The sequence below is a fragment of the Sturnira hondurensis genome, unplaced genomic scaffold (assembly GCF_014824575.4).
Source record: "Sturnira hondurensis isolate 20B ecotype Veracruz unplaced genomic scaffold, ASM1482457v3 Scaffold0009244, whole genome shotgun sequence".
Taxonomy (NCBI): Eukaryota; Metazoa; Chordata; class Mammalia; order Chiroptera; family Phyllostomidae; genus Sturnira; species Sturnira hondurensis.
Window position 1 is genome coordinate 6158337 of NW_028081875.1, and position 19735 is coordinate 6178071.

Here is a 19735-nt window from a genome sequence, read left to right on the forward strand (position 1 = left end):
CTGGAATCCTTGCCTCATGGTTTGTTTTGGGGAGGACCCAGTCTAATGAAAGCCACATTATTTTTTTCTCTCAAGCTCCACTTGGACCCTGAGTCCCACCTCAAGACCTGGCTCCTGCCTGGCACATTGTCAGCCCTGGATAAACCTTGCTAGCTGTTAAACTTCTCTGGTGTCCTGCACTTCCTAGTTTGCCTCACATGCCTGAGTTGTTGGAACTTCCATTCCAGAGCCACTCCTGAGCTTATTAGCCCTGTACCTGTCCTGCAGGTTTAACACCTTTGGTGCAAACCTTTAGAACCAGCTTTGGACCCCACATCTCCCAGTGCAAAGTCTTTGGCCCATTCCAGCCCTCAAAAGCTCTGGCTGCCCACTTCCACCTCTGCCAGCAGCCAGGAAATGAGTCTGGGATCCCTGGTACAGGTCTCAGTCAGCCTCTGGAGCTCTAGCCATTGTGGACTCTCCTGAGGCCTGGTCCTCAAGCCCTTGGCTCTGACCTCCTTCCTGCCTGTCTTCACTGCGTTGTTAATATACCACCTGGACTGAGAGCTACTCTAGCTTTCCTCACTTTGACTGTTCAGAGCCAGGAGGAAGGGCAGTCTACTCTTTGAGTCTGTGTGCTCTTTGCCATTTTAGAGGCCATTTTGGCTCCATTTAGCCTGGCCCCAGGTATAGTGCTAGGCTATGAGGACAGCAATAAAGATGCTATTTCTGGCCTTGTGAAGGATTCAGATAAGTGTACAGCAATTACAACCCACTGTGACAAATTCTATGATGGGGGTGTCCAGGGTTGCAGGAGTATAGGAAGGCATTAAGAGTGACGTCCAAGTGCTATGACTAAGTATTCTCCTGGAGAAGAGTGGAAGGGAGATGCTTTTGTCTGGCTCAAGCAGCATCTACAAAGACCATAAAGGATAAAAGGATCTCCAATGAACACCATGTTATGCAGCTGGGAATTAATACAGAAGCCTGATGATATTTAATGACACTAGAATTTAAATATTTGAACTTGTGAGTGGTCAGTTCACTAAGGAACTTTATTTTCTCACAGAACCCTACCTCTCAGTTCCTCTGTCTGCATCACTCCAACTCTGAAGGGGACTTACTCCACGATCTATAGAACCATTTAGAAGACTTCTGCCAAGGTACAGTCTAACCCTATGTGGGGGTTTAGACACTCTTTGTGGGTGGCAGCAAATTTGAGCCCCAGGGATCGTGGATTTGTGGCTGAGCTGTTTGCTCTAGGTAAAGGGTAGAATACTTGAGTCAATAGACCACATGACCAGTGATTGGAAACCTGCATTCTATTCCTAATCCTGACAGCTATCCATAAGCCCTGTACAGTTATTGCTGCAAGGACAGATGGCATAGGTAAAAAGTTCTGGAAGAAAGCCAGGAGCGTCTAACGATTCCAGTTTATCTCTTCATGGGGCCTTGAAGAACTTTTTTTACTGTGATGCTTCCTCTGAGCTGTAAAACTAGTGGGGCTGGGACAGGAGTGGGAAATGTGCTTGCTGAAGGGGAATACAAGGTGGGGTCTCATGATCTGCAGAGGTGGACCACAAGAGGCAGTGAGGCTAGTGGGACACCTAAATGTAGCATTGGGTGGATACACATTTGTCAGGATTGACAGAATATTAGAGGCCTCAAGATTTGGAAGAGTGTTTTCTGTCTGAGTTTGACATTTTGAAAAAGGACAGTATTTCTATTCACCCCATTCCAATCCATGAGCAGGCCACACCCACTCCCTTGTTGCCCCTCCCCAAAGTGTCCCCCCACAAATGGTTGACTTCATACCAATAATGAACCTTACATAGTCCCCCAAGGCAACCACCTCCCAAAGTGCCTGGAGGAAGAGATCATAGAGATGCCTTGCCCAGAAATAGTAAGTAGATTAACATCAATTGTCACAGTGAATCTGAATGCAGTCCTATTGGAAGGACAGGAAATGGCTATGCCAAATTCTGCCTAGGAACAATATTTCATGAAAAACTGCTTTAACCTGAGCCTTGATTATAGCAATCTATCCCATTAATCCTGCCACCTCTAGTTGTCTTAGAAAATAACATGGGTTCAATTATTCTCCCACATCAGCCTCCCTGTATGCTATCCCCACCCCACCTTTAGGAAAATGAAGTCAAACCTTTTGATGCTCACTAATGTCTGTATTTTTCCAAACTCTGCCTATTTTTGAAACTCTCCTCCAAATACCTCACTGCATTTTTTTCCTTGAGATCACTGAAGAGACCCTGCCCAACACACACATCACATTCCTTGAAAGAGTCATGGGGTACAGAATACAGGCCCTTGTTTTGCTGCCACTGCAAACACCACAGAGACAGAAGCATCACTGCTGTGTGTTGCCTCAATGATAGAGGGGCACTCCATCAGCTGAGGGGCCCAGGAGCATGAAATATTTTGGGGTTACAAATGGAGCCACTTTTGAGCCTCTGCTTCTAAAAACCAAGGGCAGCAACTTTGCAGGAATTGGGCACCATTTACTCTGGGCATTTCCTCAATCAAAAATGTGCATGTGCCAACCCCCTAACTTATACTCTGTGTGTAATTTACTATTAATTAGTAAATTTATACTAGAACTAGAAGACTGTCTAGAACTGGAAGTGTGTAGAGATTGGTAAACTACAGCACACAAGCCAAATTCACCCAGCCACTGCTTTTTCACAGCCTAAGAGCTAATAATGGTCATAACCATTTAATTACCTACTTAACAACCATTTAAATAGCTATATAATATCCTCAATTTTGCCTCTTGGTCATAATCACTCTCTGACCCTTTAAAAAAAGATTTGCCAACCCCTGTTCGGGAACGGTGACTCTCAATAGAGCCAAAGTGATACAAGGGAAAATGCAACTATCAGAATCTTCAGAGGGAAGCTGGAACAGCCAATTATACTTTCAACTGTATAGTTGAAAAAGCATATTCTAGCCCCATGATCAATGAATTCCAGGTGTAGGTATAACCTAGAGAAATCTGCATGTGAAAAGATCATGACCACCTTGTTCTAATGATAACAAAAAAAGGGAAATGGAAAACTAAAGTGTGGTATATTCATATGATGGAAATCTGCACAATAGTAAGAAAAATTACCTAGACCTAGATATATATTAATACAAAATCTCAAAAATATAATGTTGATTGAAAAAAGTAACTTGCAGAATAATCAGCATAGTTTGAAACCAATTGCATATATTTACTAATAAAAGTTCAAAACAATTCTATGTATTGTTTTTATACATATGTGTTTGTGAAAATGTCAAAAATGCAGTAGAAGACTGTACACAAAACTTTGGTACTATTGCCTTCCAGAAGAAAGGGAGGAAAGGCCAGAAGGGAGGTTAGAAGTGAGACTGGGATGAAATGGTGGTGGCCAAGGGAACCCCAGTGCCTCAGTATACTTTGTTCTTACTCACAAACACAGAAACAATGGAGTGAAAAATATAAAATGCAAATACAAATTCTGAGTAGTTGGAAACCAAGTACTTGTTTTATTAGTCTTATCTCCAAATTAACAGAGCATATTTTAAAATTACCGTTGTCTTGGTTTACTCTTTCCCACTGTAATTAATTTATTTTGAAATTGTAAGTAACTAAAGAAGAGTGTAAGGTTTTTTATTCTAATCAGGAGGAGCACAGATATTTAAAAATTTGAGAAACACTAATCTGAAGCAGAGGCTTTCAATTTTTAAATCAACTTTATTGAAGTATAATTTACATACAAACATTCCACCCATTCTAATATACAATTCAATAAGTTTCACTAAATACATACAACACACTCATATAACAAATACCACAATCATAATACAAAACAGTTTCATTGTCTCCAAAAGCTCTCATCTCCTTTCCCAATCCCTGCCTCCAGGCAACCACTGATCTGATTTCTGAGTGGATTCAGTTTGTTTCACAAAACTTTTCCTTTAAGAAGACACTTGAGGGGAGAACCAAGAAATAAGCTATGCAAAGTCTGAACCACCCTGGATGAAATGGAGGAGAATACAGAAACACTGTTTGAAAACCCCAGAAGCTTAGCAGTGCTTTTCTCCTTCCCAAATATGAGCACTGATTTAACCCATAATATTTCTCATAACCTCACAAGTTAGGAGTTACCCTTTTATTACCTGTTGACTGACAAAATGCATATAGACTCCAAAACCCCAGGAATCATTAGCCCACCATGGTCTGGAGGTTATTCATTCTGAGAATTTAGCCCAACCTCTAATTTTACAGAGAAGAAAACTAAGACTCAGAGTTGAGTGGACCACATTAAACTCATACATCTGAAGAGTGAACCAGATCCATGTGAAGGGATATCTGGTCAATATTCTCATAGAGTTTGTAGTTGGACAACATACCTGATCTCCTCCTACTTTACCATACTGCCTCTAGATGGCAAAACATATGTTCCCACTGTCTTCCTATCCCAAAATGTTGGGGATGGGGCCTGGATGGGGCCTGGATGGGGCCTCATCTGGATGGGGCCTCACCTTCCCAAAGACTGTGGTGCTTAAAGTTGAGAGAGAAGTTCAGGATGTGTTTTTTTCCGCAAATCAAAAAGGTGGCCAAAAAGTTGTCTATCTCCGGGGGACTGATCAAAAAGTATGAGTCATGGTGCAGTCAACAAACAAGGCCTGACCCAGTTTCCTGCATATAAGAGATGTTTAATGATAGGTGTCCCACTTTCACAAAAGATGTCAAAATCCATGGGAGAATACTTCTGCTTGTCCTAACAATGAGGAAACCCCAGGAAATCTATAAAAACATGATTTTTTAAAGTCCATCAAAGAGTTAAGGCCACAAGACAACCAAATGAACTGAATTCCAAAGAATGAAAGCTTCTCTCAGGAGAGATGATGAGACACACAAACTGTTTCACCTTTGTCAGAACACAATGGCCTACAAGGAGGCCACCACAAAAGTAGGTAAGAAGAAATGAGCTAAAATTTTAATAAATTCTAAAAAGTTACATATGGCCCAATGTATTAGTTTATAATTACTGGTAGTCTCAGACACATATGGAGTTTACAGTCATTCACAAATCTCACAAATTCTTTGCCATTCGGGCCTTCACCAGGAGTCCATGGGAAGGACTGGTGCAAGGGAGGAGACTGGAATGAATGCCCTAGGGTGATGCAGGTATGCAGGTGGTAATCTGCTATCATTTCAATGTGGGCAGGACAGCCCTCCTTCAGATGAAGCCACAGATTTAAGTTTCTAGAGTAGGGGAAGAAAATGAGTCCAGAATCCTGCACCAATACAAAGTAGAGGTTTGCTACCACTGAGGAAGTGGCAGAAAATGTTCTCCCAACCAAGATCTAACACAGATAATTTCCACAGAGTTTGTTTTCCATGGTGAGGGTGGGGGAAGAAGATACTTATGCATTCCTATCCCTGAAACTCAGGTGCACAGCCCTTGTCTAAGCCTGAGGCTAGACCAAGAAAAGTGAGACTCTCCATCCCCAGTTCTTATAATGAGTACCAACTAACAAGCAAGAAAGTCTGTTGAGGAATGTAAAAATGTTGCAGAAACTGACCACACAGGTACAGCTGAAAGCTGAATATGAAATAGAAACACGAAGACAACTTCCCAGGCACTCCATTTTAAGAATGAGATAACAGCAGCCCACTGATAGAGGAATCTGAAGTCTGTGATGTACTGAAGGAAATGGTAGAAGAAACATAATCAAAACTCAGCTTGATTCCTAAGTACAGGCCCTCAACCACCATGTTAATGGCCTGACAGTAAAGGCATGCCCTTACTTGGATGTAAATACTCCTTATTTTGGTCTCTGCTGTTTCCTGCAACAGATGTCTGGCATGGAAAAATTTGGGGATACACAAGAAATAACAACCCATTTTAGAGAGATAAGACAACCAACAGAACCAGACTAAGGTGACTCAGATGTTGGAACTATCAAGACATAAACATTAAAATGACTATAACTGCTATGTTAAAAATATAATGGAAAATTGAATATGGGTATAATAAATCTAATAGTAACATGAACCAAGAGACAGAGAATTTCAGCAGAGAGTCAAATATAAGATTCCAATAGAAATGCTAGAGATACAAAATGCAATTTTTAACTATTTATCTGGGCTTCTAGACAGGCTGGACATAGCTGAGTAAAGAATCAATAAACCTGAAGATAGACCATTTAAACCACATAAGTAAACTAGATCTTACTTATTTCATGGACATAAATAAAACTTAGGCTATTTCTTACAAATGCTTTCAATAATCATTAAAAAACTTGTCCTCTTCCTAAAAATGGTATGAGATAATCACTTTTAACAAATTCTCTTGCATCTGGAGACCCACATTTTAATAACTAATTATTTTAAATGTTAATAATTTCCTCATTTTCACTTTATAAGCCATCCCATAACATCATACATCATGTTCCTGAGCTTCATGTCAGTTTTAAATTTAAAGCTCTCAATTTACAAACTGCTCTTATATGCCTAATGAACTTGTACTAAATAATATTTATTGATCTTGTGGCTTTAGTTTTTTTGTTTCTGGATTTTCAACACTGTTAACTCAATTTTACACTTGTAAGCTGGGTCCGCAGGGGTGCCCAATAGTACTAGTCACACTTCTATCCTCTGATGTAACATGAGCTTTAACAGGAGATAGTCACTAAAAGTCCTTTTTGAAAAATCCCAAGAGCATCATCTTCCTGTGTGGTGAGTTGTCATTTGCCCCATGAGACCAAAATTTCATTGAGGATAGGAACTTTGTTTTCCCCAATGCTGTATCCCACCAATGTGTATTTGCACATAAGAGGCTCTCATTGAGGCCCAAGCCACATGGAGATGCCACATACCAGTGCTCCAGAGACAGCACCAGCTGATGGCCAGCATCAACTGCCAGCCACGTGGATGTGGCATCTTGGACACCTGGCCCAGTCAAGCCCTCATATAACTATAGTCCAGCCATATCTGACTGCAACTGCACAAGAGCAAAGCCTGCCCAGACAAGCCTAGCCACTCCATAAGAGCATGAGAAATAATAATAAATTATTGTGTTAAGCCACTAAGTTTGGTGACATTTTTATACAACCAGTAGATAACCAGAATACATGCACAGGGGAAGTTGGTAAGAACCAAGCTCACTCTCATGGTAAGGAGCTGGTTCCCATAATTCAGTTGACTCATCCTTCATAGCACTTCATGTCTCCTGGGGATCAGGGGAATTCTGGAGGGACCCCCTTGCTTCCAAACTCCTACAGAATGCAACACTTGTACATCAGAGACTGGAGGGCCTAGAGAGATTCTCCAATCCAAGAGCTTCATTACACAAAGAACCTGAAGCTCAAAGAGATAAGGAATTGTCTGGTGACAGGGGCCATGGCTTCAAGTTGACTCTCTTGACTCTAAGTAGCATGCTCCAGCTATAGTACTATGTTGCCTTCCCATCTGTCTCAGAACAGAGCAGACAGAGCCTTTAACACAAATTCTGCCAAGTATTTCCTTCCCTGGCAGAGTTCCTCTGAGAACCACAGGAATGCTACTTGCATGAGACCTCAAAATTAATCTGCTCTCCACAAACTCATCGCACTGCCTAGAAGAGCAGACTGATAAATGAGGCCCATTAAAATTTACTCATTACATCTGTTTTGAGCATCTACCACGTGCCAGGAAATGAGTTAGGCATAGAGAGAAGGGACATGAGCATGAATAGAATACAGTGCTTTCCCTAGAGCTATCATCCCAGGCCAGGTTACAGACAGAATCTGTCACAATGCCATGAAATTAGTGCTCTGACAGCATTATCTATGAAGTGCCATAGGCCATTTCTGGAAGAGTAAAGAAGGACCCTACAGGGTAGTAGTATTTGGGCTGGCCTTGAAGAATAAGTAGGAAAAGACAAAGACGATATGGGATGAGAATGCAGGCAGAAAGAAAAGAAAGACAAAAAGTATGAAGGAGCCCAAATCCAAAGTATGCCCCACACCTTCAAGTATTCTGGATGACGAATGAGTCACAGTTATGGTGGAGTGAGATGGGAATGAGCAGTCACAGTTGAGCAAGGCAGGGATTGCATCTCAGGATAAATGTTTGGAACTTTATCTTGCAGGAAAAATCAGATATCCTACACCAATAACAAGATAGATCTATGTTTCACAGTGGAGACTTTGGCAGCAGGAAGAATAGATTTTGCCAAGTAACAAATACTCCAAAATCATAGTGGCATACAAAAAAAACATTTATTTCTCACTCTTGCATCTGCATTTTGGCTAACTATGACTGACCTTGGCTGGAACTCGCTGAGCTTGGTTACAGACTATGAGTGGAGTCTAGGTCTGTTCCATGTATCTCATTCTCCTTGGATCAGAAGCTACCCAGAGCATTTTCTTCACCTGGTGATAGCAGAAGTGCAAGAAGGTGAGCCCAACTGCACAAGCGCATTTCAAGCCTCTGCTTATATTGAACTTCTGAGCATCCTAGTGGTTAAAGTAAGACATGTGACCAAGGCCAATATCAGGGGCCATCTACAACAAGTCCACTGCAAAGGATGGATAAATGATTCTAATACTGAGGAGTAAAAAATTGGGACCAGTGATACAATCAACCACAAGACAGAGGATGCAGAAAGAAAAAAGACTCAAATAAGATCATTGCATGAGTCCAGACTGGAGGTGATGAGCATCAGAACAGAGCCAGTGGCAGGAGAAAGAATAACAAGAAAAAGAATCTCCAAGCATAGGAGCGAGAGAGGCAGGGACACCATTTAAGAAACCTAGTAGTGGTGATTAGGTGGATGAGACACAGCGACCTAAGTTCTCTCTTCTACCTACTTCCCTGAAGCAAGCCAAAGCAAGCCAAAGCAAGCCAAAGTAAATCAACTAAAAAGTATGTTCTTCTGGGGAATCACTGCTCCTTCTGATTCTCCACACAGCCTACCTCCTCTCTAACCCAGCTCATCCACACTGAGCTAAGCCTCTCTTTTCTCTCACACCTCTCCTCATCCATCCTGGACCCATTGGCAAGTTCACAATTCACACCTGAATAGCAGTTAGAAGCAACCCAAACCTCTAAGTTCTGGTCCCTGAAGAGCCACTCCTACCTACTCCAACTCACCTGAAAAGGTTTATGATCTCCAGGTTCTGAGGCTATAAGCAATACCATAGTAAACTCCCAACATGTGAGGGTACATTTCTTTACTTTCCTCATGTGTCATCCAAGCCACCAGCAAATACTATGGGTGTAGCCTAATTTGGAGGATTCTCAAGGGGATGAACCTGGCCTGGATAGAGTCTCTGTATCTACTAGAGTTGAACCACCTGGGAAATATGGAAGACAAGTGTGTTGCAACTGATCAAGGCCAGGCAGATCCACTCTTGCCTCCAGGAGATTGAAGAAAATGCACAGAGCCGTGGGGATGCTTGACATGCCTTTATTCATGGGTGGGTAAGCCACACATACCACAAGCTGTGTGTCTAACTAGTGGGAAGCCCCTGCTTGTTTAAGTACTAGAGGGGAACAAAGCCAGAAAACTGCCAAAACCTTACATAACACAACATAGTTCTCTGTGCATGCGAGCCCACTTCACGTTATGGGAACAGTTTATTGGACCCAGTCTCAAGGCTATGAGAACACTGGTTATCAGGTCCCTTCTAGGCTATGAAAACACTGCTCCCCTTAGTTACCCACACACCTGAGCAAGAAAGCTGAACTGCCTCCACTTACCCTACAACAAGCAAAACCAGATTTGGCACTTTCTAAAAACTAAGATCCTGAAAATTCTTCTCAAGACCCCTTAAATACTTAAAGATTAGCCCCCAAACTTCATCCCTACATCTTACCATGTGGAGAATTTGAAGATATCTGTATAGACTTTGCATTTACTTTCTACTTCCACACTCACATTAGAGTTTGACATGCTCAACAATATTGCTTAAACCACACAGAATAACTGTTTATATCCTTGCTACTCAAAGTGTGGTCCATGGACCAGCATCACCTAGAATTGGTTCTAGGTGTTGCAGCACCTCAGGCCCCATATGAAACCTTCTGAATTAGAATTTTCATGTTAACAAGTTTCCCAGGTGGTTCATGTGCACATACAGACATTGACTCCAGACTGCCTGGGTTTAAAACCTATCTGGTTGGTGACATAGGTAACACAGCTCACCTCCTCATATAACCACATCAAAATTACAACTAAACTATACAACAACAATCATTAAGTACTGTCGGAAATAGAGCAGACTGGAAGTCCAACTATATAATTAAAGAAGAAACTACATCAAGATTGGTAGGAGGGGTAGAAACACAACAGGCTGGTCCCACACCCATGAGTGGCAGACAAAAATTGGGAGGGATATCTTAGGAATGAGTGGTCTCAGCCCCATACCAGATCACCCAACCCAGGGTTCCAGTGCCAGAAAGATAAGTCTTCATAACTTCTGGCTGTAAAAACCAGTGGGGATTGAGGCTGTGGAAAAAAGAAACTGCTAGGCTCCCTGGCAGTTCCTCTTAAAGGGCCCATGCACAGACTTACTCAGGCTCACTACCTCTGAGCTCCAGTGTGGAGGCAACAGATTGAAAGGCACCAGAGACATACAGAGAGGAACTGAATTGCCTGCATCAGGCTGAGAGCTGGGAAGCAGCTTTCTCCCACGGGCCACTAATTCCTTTTCTGATCTCTCCCCAACAAAGCCACAAAGCTGGCATAAATATGCCTTATCCAAGGCTCCACAAATCTGCCTCACACCATTTGCTCCACTCTTGTGATTCCCTGAGGCTCCACCCCACCCAGTTTCAGGCTCACCCAGGCTGTTTCCAGTGGCTGGTCCATACAAAAGGCTTGTCTGAGCCCACACTTCAGAGCTTCCTAAATTCTCTTAAACAAGCAGCATTTGGCTTCAGTGAGTCCTGTATCTCTTGCTAAGTCGTCCCAGTCCTAGCACCAGCATCAGCCAACCTTGGTTCACAGCTTGGTCTGGCCTAGGTACCTCCAAGCCTATCACAAGTAACAGCCATCTGGAGATTGCTTTGTAAATTATGCTGTGTGACCCCAGACAGAAAACAGGTGGCAGTTATCTTGAATGTGCCAACAGCAATCAAGGCTCAACTACAACAAGGGGGTGTACCCAGCCCACATAGTGGGTGCACCTCAAGTACCCAGCTTGGGTAATAGGGGAAGCCGTGCCACTGGACCCTACAGGACACCTACTACATTGGGCCACTCTACCAAGCCTGGGAGATGTAGCAGCTCTATCTGATACATAGAATCAAACACAGGGCAGATGCCAAAGTGAGGAGACAAAGAAACATGGCCTAAATAAAAGAACAGAATAAAGCTCCAGAAAAAGAACTAAACAAAACAGAGACAAGCAAGCTACTAGATACAGAGTTCAAAACACTGGTTATAAGGATGCTCAAGGAATTTAGTGAGATCTTAACAGCAAAAAAAGATCCAGTCAGAAATGACAGATACACTAATACAATTTACAGAGAATCAATGAGAGAGCCAGTAAGGGCAAGAATCATATTAGTTATTTGGAACAGGAAGCAAAACCAATCAGCCAGAAGAAAAATAATAAAAAATTACTCTATAAAGATAGTGTAAGGAGCCTTTGGAACAACTTCAAACATACCAACATTCTCATCAGAGTTGGGGGCAGTGCAAGAAGGAGAAGAGAAAGAACAAGAAATTGGAGCCCTATTTGAAAAAATCAATGAAAGAAAACTTCCCTACCCTGGTGAAGGAAATAGACATGCAAGTACAGGAAGCACAGAGAGTCCCAAACAAGGTGGTTGCAAAGAGGCCCATATCAAGGTACAGCATGATTAAAATGCCAAAGATTAAATACAAAGCAAGAATCTTAAAAACAGTAAGAGAAAAGCAAATAGCTACCTACAAGTGAGCCTTGATTTCTTAAAAGAAACTTTGTCCTTATCACCCGATTTCTTAAAAGAAACTTTGCAGGCTATAAGGGGTTGGCAAGAATTGTTCAAAGTGATGAAAAGCAAGGACCTAAAACCAAGTTTACTCTACCCAGCAAAGCTATCATTTAGAATCTAAGGACAGATTAAGAGATTCCCAGACCAAAAAAAAAAGCTAAGGAGTTCATTACCACCAAACCAGTATTGTATGAAATGTTAAAGGGCCTTCTTGAAGATCATAAATATGAATAATAAAATGGTGATAAATACATATCTATTAACAATGGAATCTAAAAAACAAAATATACAAGCAAGCAAAATAGAAACAGAATCATAAATACAGAGAATGGTTTGATGATTGCCAGATGGGTGGGGGAATGGGGGAATGGCTTAAAAAGATGAAGGGATTAAGAGTACAAATTAGTAGTTACAAAATAGTCATGGGGATGTAAAGTACAATATAGGAAATAAGAAGCCAAAGAACATAACCATGACCCATAGACATGGACAATGCATGGTGATTGACTGAGGGAGTAGGAGGTTGCTAAATAGAAGGGGACAAAGGGGGAATATTTGGACAACTGTAATAGCATAATCTATAAAATATAATTTACAAAAATCTGGCCCTCTTCTACTTTCTAGTTGTGTAAACCTGGAAAACTTATTGGTTTTTCTATGTTTCTGTTTTTTTTTAATCTGCAAAATGGGGATAATGACAGTACCTGCTATCATTTATTGATAATGATATATGCTGCACAGATTTATCATGAGGATTCAATTAGTTCACATATGCTAACCACTCAGCAAAGTATTCAACAAACCATTTAACTCTTGGTAAATTTTAGTGGCTGTTGTTTTTATAATTATTTTTATTGATCTGCCCAAACTTTTCAGAAATATGAGAAGAGCCTCTTACTCTGTTTATAGCTCCCTCTCTCTGAGCTAGAAAGCTGAGTAGATGAACTGTACCGATTCCAGCAGCAAGGGAGCAATGCTACTGACCAGAAAGCCAGTTCTGGGATGAAAAAGCCAACTTTCCAACCAACCAACAAGTATTTATTATGCACTGTTTCAGACACTGCTGGTGTGCCAACTGTGATAGGCAGAATTCTAAAATGGACCCAAGTGTCCTACTCCATTGCATGCATATGTTGTATAATCCCCTCTCCTTCAGTATGAACATGATGGGTTATCCTAATTTCTTTTTTTATCTTCACCTGAGTATATGCTTATTGATTGTAGAGAAAGAGAAAGGGAGGGGAGAGAGAGAAATGTCGATGTGAGAGAGAAACATCAATTGGTTGTCTGCCATATGCACCATCACTGGGGATCAACCTGCAACCTCAAAATGTGCCCTGACCCGGATAAAACTGCAAACTTTTGGTGCTTTGGCAATGCTCCAACCAACTAAGTCACCTGGGCCAGAACTATCCTCATCTCTTAATTAGGTTAGATTAATTAAGACTCTATCATAGTATACTGGGGAGAGAGTAGGAAGAGAGACACATTCTCACTGCCCAGGAAGAAAGCCATTCATGTTGTGAACTGCCTCTGGCAGCTAGCTACATGGAAAAAGCTTAAAGTGGCTTCTAGTTGCTAAGAGTGGTCCCTAGGTGTTGGAGACTTCAGTCCTACAATCATGAGGGAAAGAATTCTAGCAATAACCAGTTTTCTTGGAAGAGGACTAAGATGAAATTACAGCCTTAGCCAACACCTTGATTTCAGCCTGACAAGATCCTGAGCAGAAAGCCCAGCTATATCTGAACTCCTGACCCACAGAAAGCATAATATATTGAATTTGTATTATTCTAAGTTGCTAAGTTTCTGGGAACTTGTTACACAATAATAAAAAACAATTACTGACGCCAAACCCAGAAGTTGGTAGTACACAATGGGTACAATGGTTATGGTGACTCACAGGGACAGAGTTTTCCTTAGCTCTTTCTATTCCACCTTCCTTATCACATGATTTTCATCTTTATACATGGTTTATCCTCATGGTCCAAGATGGTGACTTAAGCTTCACCCATCCTATCTACATTCTAGGCAAAGGAAAATAAAAAGATAGAAAGATCAAAGAAGGCTTTACTGGCCATCTTTTTCCCCGCTTTTAAGGAACAAGTCTAGAAGTCTTTCTTCACAGCTTCTGCTTATTTCTCGGTAGCCAGAACTTACTCACATGGTCACACTCAGTTGGAAGGACGTTGAGAAAAGTGGCTGAGCACAGTTGCTGCTATTAAAATCAAATACCCATTTGTAATTAAAAAATAAATAAATAGACTCTCAGTAAATTAGGAATAGAGAGGGGCTACCTCAATGTGATTAACTGAATATCTAGAAAAAAAAACCCCACAAAGGTAGCATCATACTTAATGATGAGAAACTCAAGCTTTAAACGAATATCAAGTATAAGGCAACAATATTTCTTCTTACCACTCGAACCATTCCTTTTCAAGCTTGCAAAGGGAAGATGGTGACATAGTAGGAGGGAGCAGATTCCACTTCCCCCTACACATGGGAGAAAAACATGGCAAATCTATACAGGAACAGAGCAAACAGCCAACCGAACCACAGCATATATGAAAACAGGGGATCAAAAATTGTAGCAGACATTGAAAAACCAGATGGTAAGGAGGGTGTTACAGGACAGTAAGGGCCCAGGAATCAGCCCAGAGACAAGGGAAGCTGCAGCCCAGGCTCAACACTTGCTGGGTCTGCCACAGGGCTCTTGGGAGAGAGCTGAGTCAACGGTTCCTTCTCCAACCTAACAAGATTTGAGCAGCACTGGGAGAGACCTGGTTGCTTAAAGTCAAAGAGAGGAGAATAAGGACTAAGTGGCAAACATACAGGGGCTGTGAGCACCCACGCATATCCCTGGGAAGAGTGTGCGCCCCAGCCCGTGAGACCAGAGGTGGCCTGGCCAGGTGCCCACACCCACAACCTGGGGAGAGTATGCTTTGTGGAAGACACAAAACCCACACACAAGGCCCTGCAGAGAGGTGCCAGGCTACCTCTAGGGAGAATGTCCAGCTAGCCCTGGGGAGCGTACACCCAAAGTTGACTGAGTGGTGAACCCAAAGGCAGAAAAGTGATACCAATCGCCCCTCAGCATGCTGCAGCCAGCAAGACCAGAAAAACCGGTCTGGCCGGTTTGAAATAAGAAAATGTTTTTTGTTTGTTTAATTTTTAAGTGATTTTTAATTTTTTAATTATTATTTTTATATTTCTCAATTCCTTTTGCTTCTCTTTCCTTCTTTCTAGTTTTATTCCTTCTTCCTCTTTTTCCAAACTTACCTCTTCTTCCTTCCTTCTTCTCCTTTGTTTTTCCTTTTTCTTTTTTCATTCTAAATACTCACAAGTGAGACAAAAAAAAAACGGAATTGTGAAAAGACCAGAGTTGGACTCAAAGAGTGGTCATCCCAACACCTGAGACACTGAGACAAATTACATTTTGATATTACAGAGAACCTACAAGTTATTGGATATTTGTGATATTATTTTTTCATTATTCTTAAATCTTTTATTTTAATAGTATTTTTGTATTCCTCTTTTTTCTTTATAGTCTTCTGTGCTTGGCTGGTTATATTGTATCATTTCATGGGTTTCCCTTGTTCTCTCTTTCACACTGTATTGGTAATTTACTGTCCTTCACTTGTGTTCCATTAGCACACTCCTCAAGGGTCTATACTCCCTATTCTTGTGATCTAGATCTCATAGATTCTGTCATATGATTGTTCTCTAATATTATTGTAAATAATAGTTATTTGATATAATTGTAAATACTACATAACACCCCTCCCAGATCTTAACCCACTTCATGGTTTCCTGAAATCTATTAGTTTACTGGTTAACTCTATTCTCTCACACACTACACCTATTTACAATCCTTTACTCTCACCTTACCTCAGAATCTGACCTCCGACAACCTCACTGCTTTCTAGGTCTAGCTCTCAATCCTTCCCTCCCCAACAAGAGTCTTATCATATTCCCAACCTTTCTAAAAAGTGGCTAGTTGAGTGGAAGATCACAGTTAACACTGTACATAGCCAAAGATTCTCCTATCTCTTCTCTACTGGTTGCTATTGTAAATATCATAGAATACTCTCTTGCTGTCTTAAACCATTTTGCCTTACCCATTCAAATGATGACAAAAAATAGGTAGAAGCTGTGAACACAAGGACACTCAAAGGAGACCACAAAACTGAATCTCACAGTTATTCTATCACAAAAGATCACACCATAAACCCAGGGAGCCAGAACACATTGATTTTAGAGGCTGAAGCTAACAAGAAGAGTCTCACAAACAATGGGAAGACAAAAAAAACAATCCTCAAATAAAAGGAATGAAGGAAGCCTCAGAAAGAATGCTAAATGAAATAGAGGCAACTCAACTATCAGATATTGAGTTCAAAGCAATGGTTATCAGGAAATAAGCTCACAGAGAATTACCAGAAACTACAGTAAAACTACAATGAACCCACTGCAAACTAAATCAACATGAAAGAGAAAATAGAAACTATTGAAAACAGCCAGGAAGAAATGAAGAACACAATATCTGAACTGAAGAGCACAGTGGAAGAAATCAAAAGCAAGCTCAATGAAGCAGAAGATAGGATAAGCAACTTGGAGGACAAAGTACAAAACAAAAAAAAAACTACAGAAAAAGGAAGAAAAAGGCTCAGAAAGAGTGAAGAGGAATAAAGACAAATGCGAGACAATATGAAATGTAACAACATCCGAATAATAGGGATACCAGAAGGAGAAGAAAAAAAGCAAGGGATAGAAAACCTATTTGAAAAACTAATGATGGGAAACTTCCCTAATTTGATGAGAGAAAATCCAGGAGTCACACAAATCCAGGAAACATACAGACAAAGAGAAACCCAAAGAGGCCCACTTCAAGACATATCATCATTAAAATGGAAAAATTTCAAGACAAAGACAGAATCTTATAGGTAGCAAGGGAGAAACAAGAAGTTACAAGGGAGCCCCAATAAGGTTGGCAGCACACTTTTCAATGGAAATGCTACAAGCAAGAAGAGAATGTCAAGAAATATTCTGAGTAATGAGAACCAGAAGCCTGCAATAGGTCTACTTTGTCCAGCAAAGCTCTCAATCAAGATAGAAGGCCAGATAAGTAACTTCCCAGACAAAAGAAATCTAAAAGAATACACCTCCCCCAAACCAGCTCTTCAAGAGATGCTAAAGAGACTGCTTTAAAAAAAAAAAGAAAAACAGAGGGAGAGAAAAAGAGAACACAGGTACAAAAATGGCAATGAATAAGTACCTATCAATAATAAACTTAAACGTAAATGGATTAAATGCTCCAATCAAAAGACAGAATAGCTGAATGGATAAGAAAGCATGACCCACAAATTTACTGCCTACAAGAGACCCACCTCAGGACAAAAGAACATCACAGACTAAAAGTGAAGGGCTGGAAACAAATTTTCCAAGCAAACGGACAAGAAAAAAAAGCCGAGGTAGCAACATTCATATCAGACAAAATAGACTTCAAAAAAAAGGGCTACAAAGAGAGACCCAGAAGGTCACTTCAAAATACTCAAGAAAAAAATTCACCAAGAACACATAAACATTGTAAATATATATGCACCCAACACAGGAGCACCCAAATACATAAAGAAAATCTTAGAAGACTTCAAGAAAGACATTGACAGCAACACAATTATGGTAGGTGATTTTAACACCCCACTGTCAAAAATAAACAGATCTTCCAAACAAAATATCAACAAAGGTACTGTGGCATTGAAAAATGCCCTAGATGAAATGAACTTAACTGATATAGAGCCCTCCATCCCAAAGAAACTAAATACACATTCTTTTCAAATGCACATGGATCGTTTTTAAAGATATGCCACATGAGAGGACATAAAACAAGCCTCAAAAAATTCAAGAAAATTGATTTATACCAAGCATGTTCTCTGACAACAAGGGATGAAAACTAGAAACCAACCCTAAGGGAAAAAAACAGAACACTCAAAATTCTGGATATTGAATAGCATGTTATTAAACAATGAATGGGCCAAAAATGAAATTAGAGAAGAAATCAAAAAGTCTCTGGAAACAAATGAAAATGAACTCACGACAACTCAAAACTTCTGAAACACAGCAAAGGCATTCCTGAGAGGGAAGTTCATGGCAATACAGGCCTACCTAAAAAAGATAGGAACATTTCAAACAAACAACCTAACCCTACACCTACAAGAACTGGAGGAACAACAACAAAGACAGCCCAGAGCAGGTAGAAGGAAAGAAATCACCAAGATTAGAGCAGAATTCAATGACATAAAGACTAAAAGCACAACTCTATGGATCAATGAATCCAGGAGCTGGGTTTTTGAAAAGATAAACAAAATCAACAAGTCTTTAAGCAGGCTCATCAAGAAAAAAATGAGAGAGGACCCAAATGAACACAATCAGAAATGAAAGCCGAGAGATTACAAATGACACTACAGAAATACAAAGGATTGTAAGAAATTACTATGAAGAGCTGTATGCCAAGAAATTTGAAAGCCTAGGTGAAATGGGCAAATTTCTAGAAAAATATACCATTCAAAAACTCAATGAGGAAGAAGCAGAAAGTCTGAACAGACCAATAACAGTAGAAGAAATTGAAGCAGAAATTGAAAAACTGACACACAGAAGCCCTGGATCAGATGGTTTCACAGGTGAATTCTGCAAAGACTTTAAAGAAGAGCTAACCCCTATTCATCACAGACTATTCCAAAAAATCCAAAATGATGGAAGACTCCCAAGCTTCTTTTATGAAGCCAACATTATCCTAACCCCAAAATCAAACAAAGACACAACAACAAAAAAACTTCAGGCCAGTATTGCTGATTAACATAGATGCTAAAATCGTCAACAAAATATTGACAAACTGCATTCAACAATACATTAAAGAGATCACACACCTTGACCCAGTGGGATTCATCCCAGGGATGCAAGGATGGTTCAATATTCGTAAATCAGTAAATGTAATACACCACATAGACAAAAGAAAAGACAAAAATCACATGATCATATTAATATATGTGGAAATGCATTTCATAATGTACAGCACCCATTTATGATAAAAAACCACTCAGCAAAGTGGGAAGAGAGGGAGCATTCTTCAACATAATAAAGGCCATATATGAAAGACCTACAGCCAATATCATACTAAATAGGCAAAAACTAAAAACTTTTTCACTAAGATCAGGAACAAGACAAGGTTGTCCACTTTCACCACTTCTATTCAATATAGTATTGGAAATTTTAGCCACAGTGATAAGACAAGAAAATGAAATAAAATGCATCCAAGTCAGAAAGCAGGAAACAAAACTGTCACTGTTCTCAGGTGACATGATAGTGTACATAGCAAATTCTATAGACTTGCCAAAAAAGTGCTTGACCTAATAAATAAATTTGGCAAAACAGTGGGATACAAAGTCAATATCCAGATAACAAAGGCATTTTTGTGTGCCAACAATGAAATAGCAGAAGAAGAAATCAAGAAAAAATCCCATTTGATATCACAAAAAGAAAAATTAAATACCTAGGAATAAATCTAACCAAAGCGGTAAAACACCTGTATTCAGAAAACTACACAAAACTGAAGAAAGAAATCAAGGAGGACACCAACAAATGGAAACATATACCGTGTTCATGGATCAGAAGAATTAACATCATCAAAATGTCCTTACTACCCAAAGCAATTGACAGATTCAATGCAATACCTATTAAAGTACCAATTACATATTTCACAGACATAGAACAAACACTTCAAAAATTTATATGGAACCATAAAAGACCCTGAAT